General features: G+C 36.4%; 1 long non-coding RNA gene across 2 annotated transcripts; it reads right to left on the reverse strand.

Moving 5' to 3' along the window:
- Positions 1–5,580: 5,580 nt before the first annotated feature.
- LOC139967281 (uncharacterized) lies at positions 5,581–13,649 on the reverse strand. Of its 2 annotated transcripts, XR_011792959.1 has the most exons (4): positions 13,293–13,649; positions 11,981–12,122; positions 10,838–10,950; positions 5,581–9,435 (listed from the first exon to the last, which is right to left on the reverse strand). It is a non-coding gene; the product is annotated as an uncharacterized lncRNA (long non-coding RNA). The 2 variants fall into 2 exon arrangements; XR_011792958.1 differs by lacking the exon at positions 5,581–9,435 and having other exon boundaries at positions 9,471–10,950; positions 13,293–13,635.
- Positions 13,650–15,309: the final 1,660 nt, after the last annotated feature.

Raw genomic sequence — 15,309 nt, forward strand, 5'->3', positions numbered from 1 at the left:
AGGCATCAGGGGTTGCAACTTTGAACTTCTCCACCTCAGGGTAGATAATAACATGTAAATCAGTTGCGCCCACCAAAATAAGCTCCGCCTAGCGGATAAAAGCGATACGGAAGCTTCGTGTGGACTTTCATATAATGAAAGTCTTAATAGCTGTTTCTTTATACAAAAAGGATGTATTTATTTAAGAGTCTGTTGAAAACAATTTACTTATGACTCTTATGGACCCGTTTATTTATTTTAAATAATGTTAAGTACACTGTGTATTATTTTCAGCAACATTTATGGACAATTTGGGTGTTTCTCGGGGTTAAAACTCCACCTCGATTTTTTCCAAAAAATTGCGATAACTTATGACTCTAATGGACCCGTTCATTTATTTTAGACGACTGTGTTAAACACACAGTGTAGTAATTTCAGCTACATTGATGACTCTAATGGACACGTTTATTAATTGTAGACTATGTTCAATACACTATGTAGTAATTTCAGCTACATTGATGGACAATTAGGGTGTTTCTCGGGGTTAAAACTCAGCTCCACCTCAGGGTAGCTCAGTAACGCGATTGATTTTGGAAATTTCAAAAATTCGATTTTTGACCAAATTTAATACATTTTTACGAAAAATTGCGCTAACTTATGACTCTAATGGACCCGTTTATTTATTGTAGACTATGTTCAATACACTATGTAGTAATTTCAGCTACATTGATGGACAATTAGGGTGTTTCTCGGGGTTAAAACTCAGCTCCACCTCAGGGTAGCTCAGTAACGCGATTGATTTTGGAAACTTCAAAAATTCGATTTTTGACCAAATTTAATACATTTTTACGAAAAATTGCGCTAACTTATGACTCTAATGGACCCGTTTATTTATTGTAGACTATGTTCAATACACTATGTAGTAATTTCAGCTACATTGATGGACAATTAGGGTGTTTCTCGGGGTTAAAACTCAGCTCCACCTCAGGGTAGCTCAGTAACGCGATTGATTTTGGAAACTTCAAAAATTCGATTTTTGACCAAATTTAATACATTTTTACGAAAAATTGCGATAACTTATGACTCTTTTGGATCCGTTTATCAATTGTAGACTATGTTCAATACACTATGTAGTAATTTCAGCTACATTGATGGACAATTAGGGTGTTTCTCGGGGTTAAAACTCAGCTCCACCTCAGGGTAGCTCAGTAACGCGATTGATTTTGGAAAATTCAAAAATTCGATTTTTGACCAAATTTAATACATTTTTACGAAAAATTGCGATAACTTATGACTCTTTTGGACCCGTTTATTAATTGTAGACTATGTTCAATACACTATGTAGTAATTTCAGCTACATTGATGGACAATTAGGGTGTTTCTCGGGGTTAAAACTCAGCTCCACCTCAGGGTAGCTCAGTAACGCGATTGATTTTGGAAAATTCAAAAATTCGATTTTTGACCAAATTTAATACATTTTTACGAAAAATTGCGATAACTTATGACTCTTTTGGACCCGTTTATTAATTGTAGACTATGTTCAATACACTATGTAGTAATTTCAGCTACATTGATGGACAATTAGGGTGTTTCTCGGGGTTAAAACTCAGCTCCACCTCAGGGTAGCTCAGTAACGCGATTGATTTTGGAAAATTCAAAAATTCGATTTTTGACCAAATTTAATACATTTTTACGAAAAATTGCGCTAACTTATGACTCTAATGGACACGTTTACTTATTGTAGACTATGTTCAATACACTATGTAGTAATTTCAGCTACATTGATGGACAATTAGGGTGTTTCTCGGGGTTAAAACTCAGCTCTACCTCAGGGTAGCTCAGTAACGCGATTGATTTTGGAAACTTCAAAAATTCGACTTTTGACCAAATTTAATACATTTTTACGAAAAATTTGCGATAACTTATGACTCTTTTGGACCCGTTTATCAATTGTAGACTATGTTTAATACACTATGTAGTAATTTCAGCTACATTGATGGACAATTAGGGTGTTTCTCGTGGTTAAAACTCAGCTCTACCTCAGGGTAGCTCAGTAACGCGATTGATTTTGGAAATTTCAAAAATTCGATTTTTGACCAAATTTAATACATTTTTACGAAAAATTGCGCTAACTTATGACTCTAATGGACCCGTTTATTTATTGTAGACTATGTTCAATACACTATGTAGTAATTTCAGCTACATTGATGGACAATTAGGGTGTTTCTCGGGGTTAAAACTCAGCTCTACCTCAGGGTAGCTCAGTAACGCGATTGATTTTGGAAACTTCAAAAATTCGATTTTTGACCAAATTTAATACATTTTTACGAAAAATTGCGCTAACTTATGACTCTAATGGACCCGTTTATTTATTGTAGACTATGTTCAATACACTATGTAGTAATTTCAGCTACATTGATGGACAATTAGGGTGTTTCTCGGGGTTAAAACTCAGCTCCACCTCAGGGTAGCTCAGTAACGCGATTGATTTTGGAAACTTCAAAAATTCGATTTTTGACCAAATTTAATACATTTTTACGAAAAATTGCGATAACTTATGACTCTTTTGGATCCGTTTATCAATTGTAGACTATGTTCAATACACTATGTAGTAATTTCAGCTACATTGATGGACAATTAGGGTGTTTCTCGGGGTTAAAACTCAGCTCCACCCCAGGGTAGCTCAGTAACGCGATTGATTTTGGAAACTTCAAAAATTCGATTTTTGACCAAATTTAATACATTTTTACGAAAAATTGCGCTAACTTATGACTCTAATGGACCCGTTTACTTATTGTAGACTATGTTCAATACACTATGTAGCTACATTGATGGACAATTAGGGTGTTTCTCGGGGTTAAAACTCAGCTCTACCTCAGGGTAGCTCAGTAACGCGATTGATTTTGGAAACTTTAAAAATTCGATTTTTGACCAAATTTAATACATTTTTACGAAAAATTGCGATAACTTATGACTCTAATGGACCCGTTTATTTATTGTAGACTATGTTCAATACACTATGTAGTAATTTCAGCTACATTGATGGACAATTAGGGTGTTTCTCGTGGTTAAAACTCAGCTCTACCTCAGGGTAGCTCAGTAACGCGATTGATTTTGGAAAATTCAAAAATTCGATTTTTGACCAAATTTAATACATTTTTACGAAAAATTGCGCTAACTTATGACTCTAATGGACACGTTTACTTATTGTAGACTATGTTCAATACACTATGTAGTAATTTCAGCTACATTGATGGACAATTAGGGTGTTTCTCGGGGTTAAAACTCAGCTCCACCTCAGGGTAGCTCAGTAACGCGATTGATTTTGGAAAATTCAAAAATTCGATTTTTGACCAAATTTAATACATTTTTACGAAAAATTGCGATAACTTATGACTCTTTTGGACCCGTTTATTAATTGTAGACTATGTTCAATACACTATGTAGTAATTTCAGCTACATTGATGGACAATTAGGGTGTTTCTCGGGGTTAAAACTCAGCTCCACCTCAGGGTAGCTCAGTAACGCGATTGATTTTGGAAAATTCAAAAATTCGATTTTTGACCAAATTTAATACATTTTTACGAAAAATTGCGCTAACTTATGACTCTAATGGACACGTTTACTTATTGTAGACTATGTTCAATACACTATGTAGTAATTTCAGCTACATTGATGGACAATTAGGGTGTTTCTCGGGGTTAAAACTCAGCTCTACCTCAGGGTAGCTCAGTAACGCGATTGATTTTGGAAACTTCAAAAATTCGACTTTTGACCAAATTTAATACATTTTTACGAAAAATTTGCGATAACTTATGACTCTTTTGGACCCGTTTATCAATTGTAGACTATGTTTAATACACTATGTAGTAATTTCAGCTACATTGATGGACAATTAGGGTGTTTCTCGGGGTTAAAACTCAGCTCCACCTCAGGGTAGCTCAGTAACGCGATTGATTTTGGAAACTTCAAAAATTCGATTTTTGACCAAATTTAATACATTTTTACGAAAAATTGCGATAACTTATGACTCTTTTGGATCCGTTTATCAATTGTAGACTATGTTCAATACACTATGTAGTAATTTCAGCTACATTGATGGACAATTAGGGTGTTTCTCGGGGTTAAAACTCAGCTCCACCCCAGGGTAGCTCAGTAACGCGATTGATTTTGGAAACTTCAAAAATTCGATTTTTGACCAAATTTAATACATTTTTACGAAAAATTGCGCTAACTTATGACTCTAATGGACCCGTTTACTTATTGTAGACTATGTTCAATACACTATGTAGCTACATTGATGGACAATTAGGGTGTTTCTCGGGGTTAAAACTCAGCTCTACCTCAGGGTAGCTCAGTAACGCGATTGATTTTGGAAACTTTAAAAATTCGATTTTTGACCAAATTTAATACATTTTTACGAAAAATTGCGATAACTTATGACTCTAATGGACCCGTTTATTTATTGTAGACTATGTTCAATACACTATGTAGTAATTTCAGCTACATTGATGGACAATTAGGGTGTTTCTCGGGGTTAAAACTCAGCTCTACCTCAGGGTAGCTCAGTAACGCGATTGATTTTGGAAAATTCAAAAATTCGATTTTTGACCAAATTTAATACATTTTTACGAAAAATTGCGCTAACTTATGACTCTAATGGACACGTTTACTTATTGTAGACTATGTTCAATACACTATGTAGTAATTTCAGCTACATTGATGGACAATTAGGGTGTTTCTCGGGGTTAAAACTCAGCTCTACCTCAGGGTAGCTCAGTAACGCGATTGATTTTGGAAACTTCAAAAATTCGACTTTTGACCAAATTTAATACATTTTTACGAAAAATTTGCGATAACTTATGACTCTTTTGGACCCGTTTATCAATTGTAGACTATGTTCAATACACTATGTAGTAATTTCAGCTACATTGATGGACAATTAGGGTGTTTCTCGGGGTTAAAACTCAGCTCTACCTCAGGGTAGCTCAGTAACGCGATTGATTTTGGAAATTTCAAAAATTCGATTTTTGACCAAATTTAACACATTTTTACGAAAAATTGCGCTAACTTATGACTCTAATGGACCCGTTTATTTATTGTAGACTATGTTCAATACACTATGTAGTAATTTCAGCTACATTGATGGACAATTAGGGTGTTTCTCGGGGTTAAAACTCAGCTCCACCTCAGGGTAGCTCAGTAACGCGATTGATTTTGGAAACTTCAAAAATTCGATTTTTGACCAAATTTAATACATTTTTACGAAAATTTGCGATAACTTATGACTCTAATGGACCCGTTTATTAATTTTAGACTATGTTCAATACACTATGTAGTAATTTCAGCTACATTGATGGACAATTAGGGTGTTTCTCGGGGTTAAAACTCAGCTCCACCCCAGGGTAGCTCAGTAACGCGATTGATTTTGGAAATTTCAAAAATTCGATTTTTGACCAAATTTAATACATTTTTACGAAGAATTGCGATAACGTATGACTCTAATGGACACGTTTATTTTTTGTTTTTGGTCGACTGTGTTAAATACACTATGTAGTAATGTTAGCCACATTTATGGATATTTTTGGTGTTTCTCAGGGTTACAACTGTTTTATATAATATTTTTTTTACAAAAACAAAAAGACAACAGCGATGAAGTATAATTTAACCAGAATATATCGTTATCAAAATGTATGTAACTTTCACTGTACTAATTCATCACCTTTCCACCATCCAAGAAATAATGACTGAAATTTCACAAATCAACAGTGCGAGAACGATACTGATTATAAAAAGTTGCAGAGACTATACCAAGTGGAATACTTGCACTAAACTCACCTCACTGCTTCTAATTTTTTCCGAGTTTCTTATTTCTTAAAGGTTCGATAACATTTAATTCCGAGTCAGGTGTGTCAGTTCATCAAGTAAAGCTGTACATTTGCGAAATTGCACTTCAGTACTTGTGCCACCCCCACCCCCTCCCCCAACATTTCTGGAAATGTAACTTTACCCCCTTTAAATACGTAAAATACAGCCAAACCAATGAGCAAAAGAAGATTCCTACATTCTGCAACAAAAAGATACCTTGACACCTTAAAGTAATATGGAACAGTTTTAATGCATACTTACCGAATACCGACCACAACTCGATTAAATAATTTAATTTAATCGTAACCTGATCCTGCTACTTTCAGGTAAGTAAAAATATTGCAACTGGATAGCCAACTATGAATACACCGTGTCACCTAAACCAGGACCATGCTCGAATTTTAAAACATTTACACTGATTTGTCAGAATGACTGTTTCCAATAATCCACTATTAAGTAACCACACATTGACAAGTAAACTCAAAGAACACCTGGCAGGCACAGCTAAACTAAAATTTGATTCCAAATAGAAACCCAAACAAACAGTAGCTACTATCTACAAAATTATGTTAGACATAGATATAAACTGTTGTAGGCTGTGTGATTTAATCAGGGACCTGCTATTTCTAAATATCGCCGGAAATGACCCTTTCCGGGCCTTGCTAGTTTGCAGATAAACGAATAATAAATAGCCGCCAGAGCATTTCGTCAATAAAATGTAACAAATGTCAATAGGTAGATGGGAGCGCAATAAAAAAGTCAATAATCGCGAATAAGTAAAAAGTGGTAAAAAGCTGAAAAGGGCGCCAGCAGTCCATTTGAGTCCGTCAGGGGGGGGGGGGAGCATTCGCCCCCCTGACAATATGGACGCTCCGCCACTGCTCCTGCCAGTAGAAAATGAAAAAGACAGTTGACTGCAGAAGGAAAACCAAGGAAAGGGTGCCAATAAGACAAAATACAGGGACCATGTAAGAAATATTTAATGCTAACACTAACACAGTAGCTATGTTGCACCAATTTACCTTTGTTTATGGAAGTACTGGCTTTTATAATAAAAAACTTCAAATCAAACAAAGCTTATTATAACTATGTGTGAAATTGAGATGTTACCACATTGCAATGTGAAGAAGTATGTTGACATCCATTCAAGTTAACCAGAATGTAAAAATACATTGTGGTTTTGATGATATGGTATTAGTATCTTCTTTAATGAATATGACACCTGAACTTGTACAGCATAGTGGTCATTGTGGTTAATGGCGAAACTTGTCGGCGGACGAATGTCCAATATTGAAGAAATCCAGCTCCCAACTCGATGATTTCCACTTCGGAGGTCTACTACTAATGAATGTCCAAGTTGTGCTTGCAGCCTGTAATCCTTGGATTCCTGTCCTTGGGTAACTCAGAGGCCACAATAAGTAGTGCTGACTGGCACAGAACCAAAGACGGCTACACAACGATGGACGACTTTGAAGCTGGTAACTTGTGACAATTCCACTAATATGAAGACGGCTATAACTCTACTGTCAAACTAAGTGAGTATTTACTCACACTGGAATTGTAGAATTCACTTGAGCCAGATGTTATAAAACTCCTGGAGCCAAGATGGTTAAAACTTTTTGATCTCCAATTATCAGGTGCTTATATAGCATTTCCACAAGTCCAGAAAGATCTTGCAATGTCCATCCATTCTAGACGCATACTAGCTCCAGCTCAGTTCAACCAATCCAAAAGGTCACTTCACCTTTCCAGGAAATCCTCACCTAGTGTTCTAAAAATAGCACAGGGGATGTCCCCTTTGCAGCACTCCAATGTTCTAGCATGTTCAAATGTGTTCTGTGTTGAATGATCTAAATTATTCTCAAATGTTCTAACTCTTCTAGAAGCTTCTCAACTTTTCCAAATATTCTACACACACCAGATATGCACACACACCAGGCAGTTCTATACTATGATTCTTAGATTAATTTATAATATTCTAAAATATTGATTTATAATACAACTATTTGTTGCAAAAATCATACAAATTATTGAGATTACTTAGGGGTCTGTAACAATGTATTTACAATGACAGCTATATGATATATCTGAGCTTTAATGCAACTGACAGACTTCTTGTACTCAATATCCCCAACATGAAAGCTGATCCAAAGTTTATCTCTACAGTCCAAATAACAACCAGAGTCCAGACTATCATTGATTATGATGCTAAGCTCAGCTGACTGCACATACCTTCATCCTTGGCCAGTGGCGTACCCAGCGAGAGGCAGGGGGCAGAGTGCCCCGACAGAAATTTTTGGGGAACCGATGGTGAAAATTCAAAGCGAGCAAAAAAAAAAATTAAATATACTCTCTTTAGTTCATGAATGTAGGTAAAAAAATGTAAATAAAAGCACCACTTGGCATCTAAGCCCTTTTTGAAGAACAAAATTGTTCAACCCTTCCTAACGACGGCAATCCACCACTATGTGCCTGAAAATGGGGACAGAAATTTGACTTTTTACTTTTTAGTACGCAACGTAGTTTAAACAAGAGCCAAGGGCACCGTGGTTCCTTGCGTAGGGGTATATGACAATACACATAATCACCCTGTAATTTCAACTTGCCCTAGTTCCTATTATGTGATCTAGTAACATACCATAGCATATTAGTAACTCTCTTTGACAACTTAGAGAAGTCTGTTATGTATTTCTTTACAGCTATTACTCATTCGATTATGCTACGTACTGTGTAACAGTCGAAACTGTTGATGTTTAAGTTATCCCAGAAATTTCATCCAATCTGGCTTCTCTAATGAGTGTGATATTCAGGAAGAGTTCGGTAACCCTCTGATCAACTCAGAGTGAGGATCTGCCAATTGAGTGGTAGAGGTTCTAGTCAGAGGATGGTCTAACTAGGTCCCCTCACCCTGAAAGAGTTTTTTGAAGATTTAGACCTTAGATTTTGTCTGTAAAGTTAGCTAGTAAAAAGTTAAGTAAACTTATATCATAGTGAAGACAGCATTTTTCACATGGATAATTGTCAATAAATAAGAACTACTTGACTTTTAACTCCAGTGGAGATCTCTTCTTTCTGGCTTTTTCTTTTCCAGCAAACCCCTATATTTAAAAGACCGCAAATACCCCTCACATCCCTGCTATGTTACCATACTTGTGTCAGCGTACTGTATAGTATATATACAAACTTCACCTCAAGTGCACAATGCAAGTGGTAACTTCAATCTAATCACTCCTGGCACACTGAAGCATCAACATGCCCCCTGCGGTGTTTCTCATAGGAGCTGCCACAATCCGCCACACAACTACAAGTACAAGTTACCTCACAGGTGCATGTTTAAAGTCCTGGGAAGAGACAAGCAATCAAGTTTAGGTGTCTTACCCAAGGACACACAAACGCAATGACCACGACAGGACTCGACCACAAGCCCATCTTCTTAACCACTTGGCCATCAATTTCAATATAAGAATTCAATAAAACGAAATGTAGCAACTGTTCAAAATTAGAAATACTCTGGTCTCATAGCTCCTGTCTCACATAATTCATCTGTGTTGTGTTTGATAAAATGTTGGAACATTGGCTAAATAAGTCCTGAAAAGAAAAGAAAAAACAAAAGCAGAAGAAGAAGGCAAACAAACCTGCTACTAACAAAACCAGAGCTTCATAAACATATGTTAGCACCCGATTTTCAAATGTCCAAAATTTCAAGAAAACAAATTTGGTACTATCTCCTTTATTGGAAGTTATAGCAGAACTTTTCAAGTAGTGGGACTGTGTAGTACTCGACTACACTGAAGTGGGGAATCAAGCCTGTGTGAACAAAATCTTCTAGGGTATGAATGAAGGTTAAGGAGAGCAACACAAGTTGACTTTATGTTACTTATATCCAATTTTAGATTTTCTGTGGCAAAACCAATTTCCAACATTCCAATTCATTCAAGTTATAACACCTTTGCTTGCCCTGTTTATGCATATGAAGCATACAGTGAAGTGCACATAATCTGCCAATGGAATTGAACCACTTGTAGAAATTACTTCTACATCACCAGAACAGATTTTACTGCATCACTGAGTCAACATAAAAAGTAAAAAGTTAGAGAACAAATTGAACTCATTAATATGTGTACTTAACCCATTTCAAATGTTTACAACAGGCTCAATAACACCTGCCATGGTATTCTTCCAAACTGACATGATATGGATGTCATACAATTTTTTCTTGTAACAGGTACTGCACTATCATCTACCTTGCTGACAGGTACAGTAGCAAAACATCACTGACGTGTTGACACTGAAATACCTGATTTCCAAATTATTGTCCTTTTGGCAATGTTTGAAAGAGTCATAACTAGGAACAAAACAACATTCATGGCCTGTATCTCTGTTTATGTTCAGATCAAGTTGTGTTGATAGTTCTGAAAGACATTCCCTACAGGCATGAACAAAAATATTCTGCTGCATTATGTTTGTAAACAGAAGGAATGCTTGTTTATGCTTTGATCCAAGTTCGGAATTTGCTCATACATTGTGAAATAGCCAAATTTGGGGAAAGGAAACATGTATTTATTGGGACAGTGTGAGTGTAGACTGTCTTTCAGCACTGAGAGAGTTCATTTGGTTTCTAGTCTGCTTTTATATTCAAATGCATAATTGGACTTATAGACAATTGAAAGCAGTATATCAACACCAGAGTGAGAGTGGCATCAAATTTAAATTGTTGTAAATTATGGGTGATGCAAGCTCAAGGCAATTAACACATTGTGGAGGTATTTTATTGCTAGTGTAACCAGCTTTTAACCAGGATTGGCATCCTTTTTTCTCATGTCAGAAGAAAAAAAATGGTAAAAAAACACAGTAATAGTAAAACAGAATAGTGCAGCAGTTAAATAACTAAAAACAACACAACAGTCGATAACAAAAGTAACACAAATAGTAAAATGTGGCTATACCAATTGAAAACTGTAGCTTGCAACTATACAGCACTGTACAGTACCTTGGTAGACTGGTGGAGGATGGAGATGATGGCATCGATAATGCCAATACAACACTGCTGCTGATGGATACACATCTCCACAGACATGACACTTGGAAACGTCTTCTGCCATTCTGAAATACAATTAGGGCCACTAATACATAAAACTGAAGGAAATATATTGCAGCTGCAAACAGATGCAGAGAAACAAATCCATTGTAAAAGATGTCCTGAGGAAAGATATACAGCAATTTCTTAGTGTAATATGTTAACACTTTCTCAAAGGGTTTCAAATTAGGAGTGTTCAAATATGGCTATTGACCAAACAATTTCACAGGTAGAAAGTAAAGACAAATGAATTGAATACATTATTTGGTCTTTTAGTTAGGAAACCACATAGTCAGTCGTATAGTGTTCAAGGCAATCTGTTTGTGACTCAAAATTGTGGCGATGATTCAAAATTAGGTGAAAGTTGTACAGTGTGCCCTGTATAGTGTGCCCCCAGCTGCTAGCTTTAATAATGAAGCCTTCAGTACAATTGATGTCTAGATAATTAAAGTCACCGGTTTTAACAACATCACCGTTAGCAGGCTCACTCCTGATTGCTACAGTACAAACAGCAAACTATATCATCATCCCAACTGTTGGAGAGTACAGGTAGTTTACAACATCAACACTAGAGATAATTACATGAACTTGACTTACTGGAGTTGATCATTGAGAACTGATACCATACAGAATTGACAAATTAACTACTTTTACTTTACAACACTTAATATCATGACATGTGCACAAACCTCACCACTCCTCCCAGGCATATCGATCCTGACAATACACATCATAAAGGCCTAGAGGCTAGAGTAAGAACCCTCAGCTCCATCACTTACTTAGTGTCAGTGCAGTAGGGTGCGTCGGTGTGAGCAATAACAGATACCGATAAACAGCTGACCAAAATCAGTTATTATCGAATATATACCAGAAGAAAAATTTGCCGATACATACACAACTGTAAGTCACTTAGCATGCATCGCATGGACACTATTCTAGCCTACAATTGTTTTTGCAGTTAAATGACGATTTTCCCATCGATGCTCTTTCTTTTGCAGCATTTTATTTACTAAAACTTTGATCAAAAAGAAAAGTACAAAAATCAGTGTTGTTTACCTCCTTCAATACAACGCGAATGTACAGTTACAGTACACTCCACTGTGAGGCCAGCCCAGTCCAACCACAAGCTGTATGTTATTGTAGTAGTTGACTGTGGCATATAATCGGTGTGGGAGAGCAAGTGACAATAGTTACCAAGCTAGAAAAGAAATGAAAGAGACTTTATCGGGAGAACCATTTGGCGGGAAACTGTACTTGCGGTACGGTTACTACTATGATGAAGTTCTAAAGTAATTTGTCATAGCACAGTGTGGATATTATTATACAACTTCGTAACTTGGGAATGAAATTATTATGATAAGTAGCGTGTGTAAATGTAACCCATCCGTGATCGTGATTGGCCGAGTAGGCTTAAACCATTTTTGAAGGTGAAAACGAAAGAAATACATCATTGTTCTCCTTCATTGACTTTTGTTCGGTATAGTACACACAACAGGTGCAGGAAGAATGTGCAGCAAGAATGTTATAATACTTCCTGACTGCGGGGGTGGTAAGTTATACACTAAAAACAGTTGCAGCAGGAACATACTCGAACTCGGGGGTACTAATGGGTCATTATCTTTAATTCAGTATTATTTTTTACTAGTATTCAAGGTTTATTTCAGATGGCAGATTTCAATACCGTCGGTGTGGATATCAAAGAAAACAAAGTGGCTATTGTTACGACTAGTCGTAAGAATAATTTCCGACTACGCATGCGCAGTTGCTATTTTCATGACCAGGCGTACTATTTTTACGACGAGGAGTAACAATAATTTCCGGTTAGGGTTAGGATCGAGGTTTAGGGTTATGTTTAGGGTTAGGGTTACTCCTACTACATGCGCAGTTGCTTTATTTACTTTACTGCTCTTGAATTTGCCTTTGTCGTAAGAATAGTTTATAAATAATTGTTACGACTCGTCGTAAGAATAGCCACGGCCCAAAGAAAAAGGGTTTATCGGATATATCGATTTACCGACGCACCCTACAGTGAAGTCACGAGTATTTATTATTATTTGATTGATAAATGTGATGCTCTGTGTTAAACATCTTTGTTAAACTGCAGCTGTGGGCATAGGCCTACGCAGTCATCATTCGACAATTATTTACCATATCATAACCCACTACAAGTACAACATAACCTAGTGATACTGTACTAGGCTAGGCCTATACTAATAATACTCATAGTTTGCTATTTCATATAAACGTAAACTACGTACAATCTCAATCGCAGTGACAGCCTAGCTTACCTAAGGCAAGCCTAAAGTAAAGACCGTTACACTGATGGCAAATAACTGAATTTAACGACGTTTTGCCTTGTAGCACCTACCTGCAATAAGTGATATCAGACGTTTTTACATAAAGGAATACAATGTTGTCCCAGTCCAGTTTTCATAGAATAAAAGTGAAATTACTTGACAGTTAGTCGGCGCAAGAATGTTGTTTTATAGCAGACGGCTGTACGCGCGAGCCACATGATTGATAGAAGGGAATATGAATATGTATCATTGAGGCGTTACTATTATATCTAAGCCAATGGACATTAACAAAGAGATTTGATCGACATTTCAAGCTACCCTCAGCTGGAGAAAAGGCGGGGTCTATATAGAAATAGGTGGAGCCGCAGGCTACCCTCAGCTGGAGTAAAAAACCAAAATACATAAGCGTCAACCCCGTGCAAGATATGAATAATTCAGTGCACTGAGGTGGAGCTGGTGCTACAACCCCTGATCAATGTAGGCGAGGACAAATCGAAATATACGGATGCGTGTAAAAGACATCAGATTTTTACGATAAAATTATAACATTCTTGCATCTGTAGTGCTCAATGAACACAAAGTATGTTGTTCAACAACAATTACCTTGCAACGTTACTTTGTCCTGTGTAGAGACAACGAAGTTTATGGTATATGCTGTCAAAATGTGTTCACTCAAATAGCATAACGTTAGGCTTGTTGTCAGTTGTCTCAAACGTTTACGTTTCGACAACAATCGCTCAAAATCGACTTTGAGTGGAGACAATATATGAACTTTTGGGGAAGCTAACATCTCTAATCCTGAAAAGAATATTTCATCTTATAGTTTGTTTCTTCTCTCCGCATTGAGAGTTGCTAATGTATATGTGCATTTAAACCACAGTAGTTTCTGTTGCAAATTGTTTGTTGGTCCCATTGACCACGCGTTCAGAAAAAAAAATGTTAGTGCAACGTTTGTTTGTAAACTACTGTACTTCGTGCATAGTCAAAAGTAGCCATTGAAGTTGAATTTTTGGATTCGATGATAATCGTAACCTATGCAGTCATGCAGGCGAAGATTGTGTGTGCGTGTGTTTGTATGTGTGTGTGTCGGTGGGTTAGGGTAAATATGTTGGTGAATTGGAGCATCCAAGTGACCGTATTAACATAGATCTCTACTGTTTTTTATCAAGCTTGCTAGCTTAAAAGTTACGATTTTTTTTCTAGCGGGGTCATGTCTTTCATGCAACGTATGCTACTATCTAGTTTCAATTGTAATCTTAGAATTCTCTATTTCGTTGTCAACTAATTTGGAATAATAGTACGATTCAAGTTGATAACAAGCCAATAAGTGCTTATCATGCATTGGATTAGTTACGGAATTTATTCTATCAATGAATAGTCTTGTTTGACAATGTTTTGACAATTAGTTTATTGAGAATTTTACGTTAACCCCTCATTTCTGAAATCTACTTGGAATAAGGTGATAAATGAAAATTGATTCATGTTTGTATAATCCCATTAATAGTTTGTATAATAGCCTATGTATAACTGACTGATTGTTATTTGACATGTAAATCAGTTCACACCAATTTGGTTGAAACTGTTTGCAGCCCGAGTAAATCTCATTTAAAATGGGAGTGAGACTTATAATATTTATGAGATGACCACTTTAAACATCGGGGGTTATATTTAAAATGACTGGTTACTTAGACCATGGAGCTATAAACAGATAGCTCCATGCTTAGACCATGGAGCTCTAATAACAGAGCTCCATGCTTAGACTAACACACAGACAATTAGGTCAGTTCCTCCCGATGCAACACAGAACTCCATTGGAAACTAACAATTTACATAACATGTAAACAGTGCCTGAAACACAAATGGTGTTGAATGTCATCTACATGTTCACCTCCATGGTGTAACCAAATGGAAAATAACAAACTTAAATAAATGCGTAACGACAACTGGGTACCTTGTGTGTACGATCGGTATACATAAAAACAACGTTGTCAGTAGGTTAACCGCAATCGTGCGATAAGGCCTCCCTGGCATGTCAATAAGTAAAAAATTGTATCCCAATTCACAAGTCAGTAATATAAGGCATAGCTT

Source organism: Apostichopus japonicus, chromosome 5 (genome assembly GCF_037975245.1).
Source record: "Apostichopus japonicus isolate 1M-3 chromosome 5, ASM3797524v1, whole genome shotgun sequence".
NCBI lineage: Eukaryota > Metazoa > Echinodermata > Holothuroidea > Aspidochirotida > Stichopodidae > Apostichopus > Apostichopus japonicus.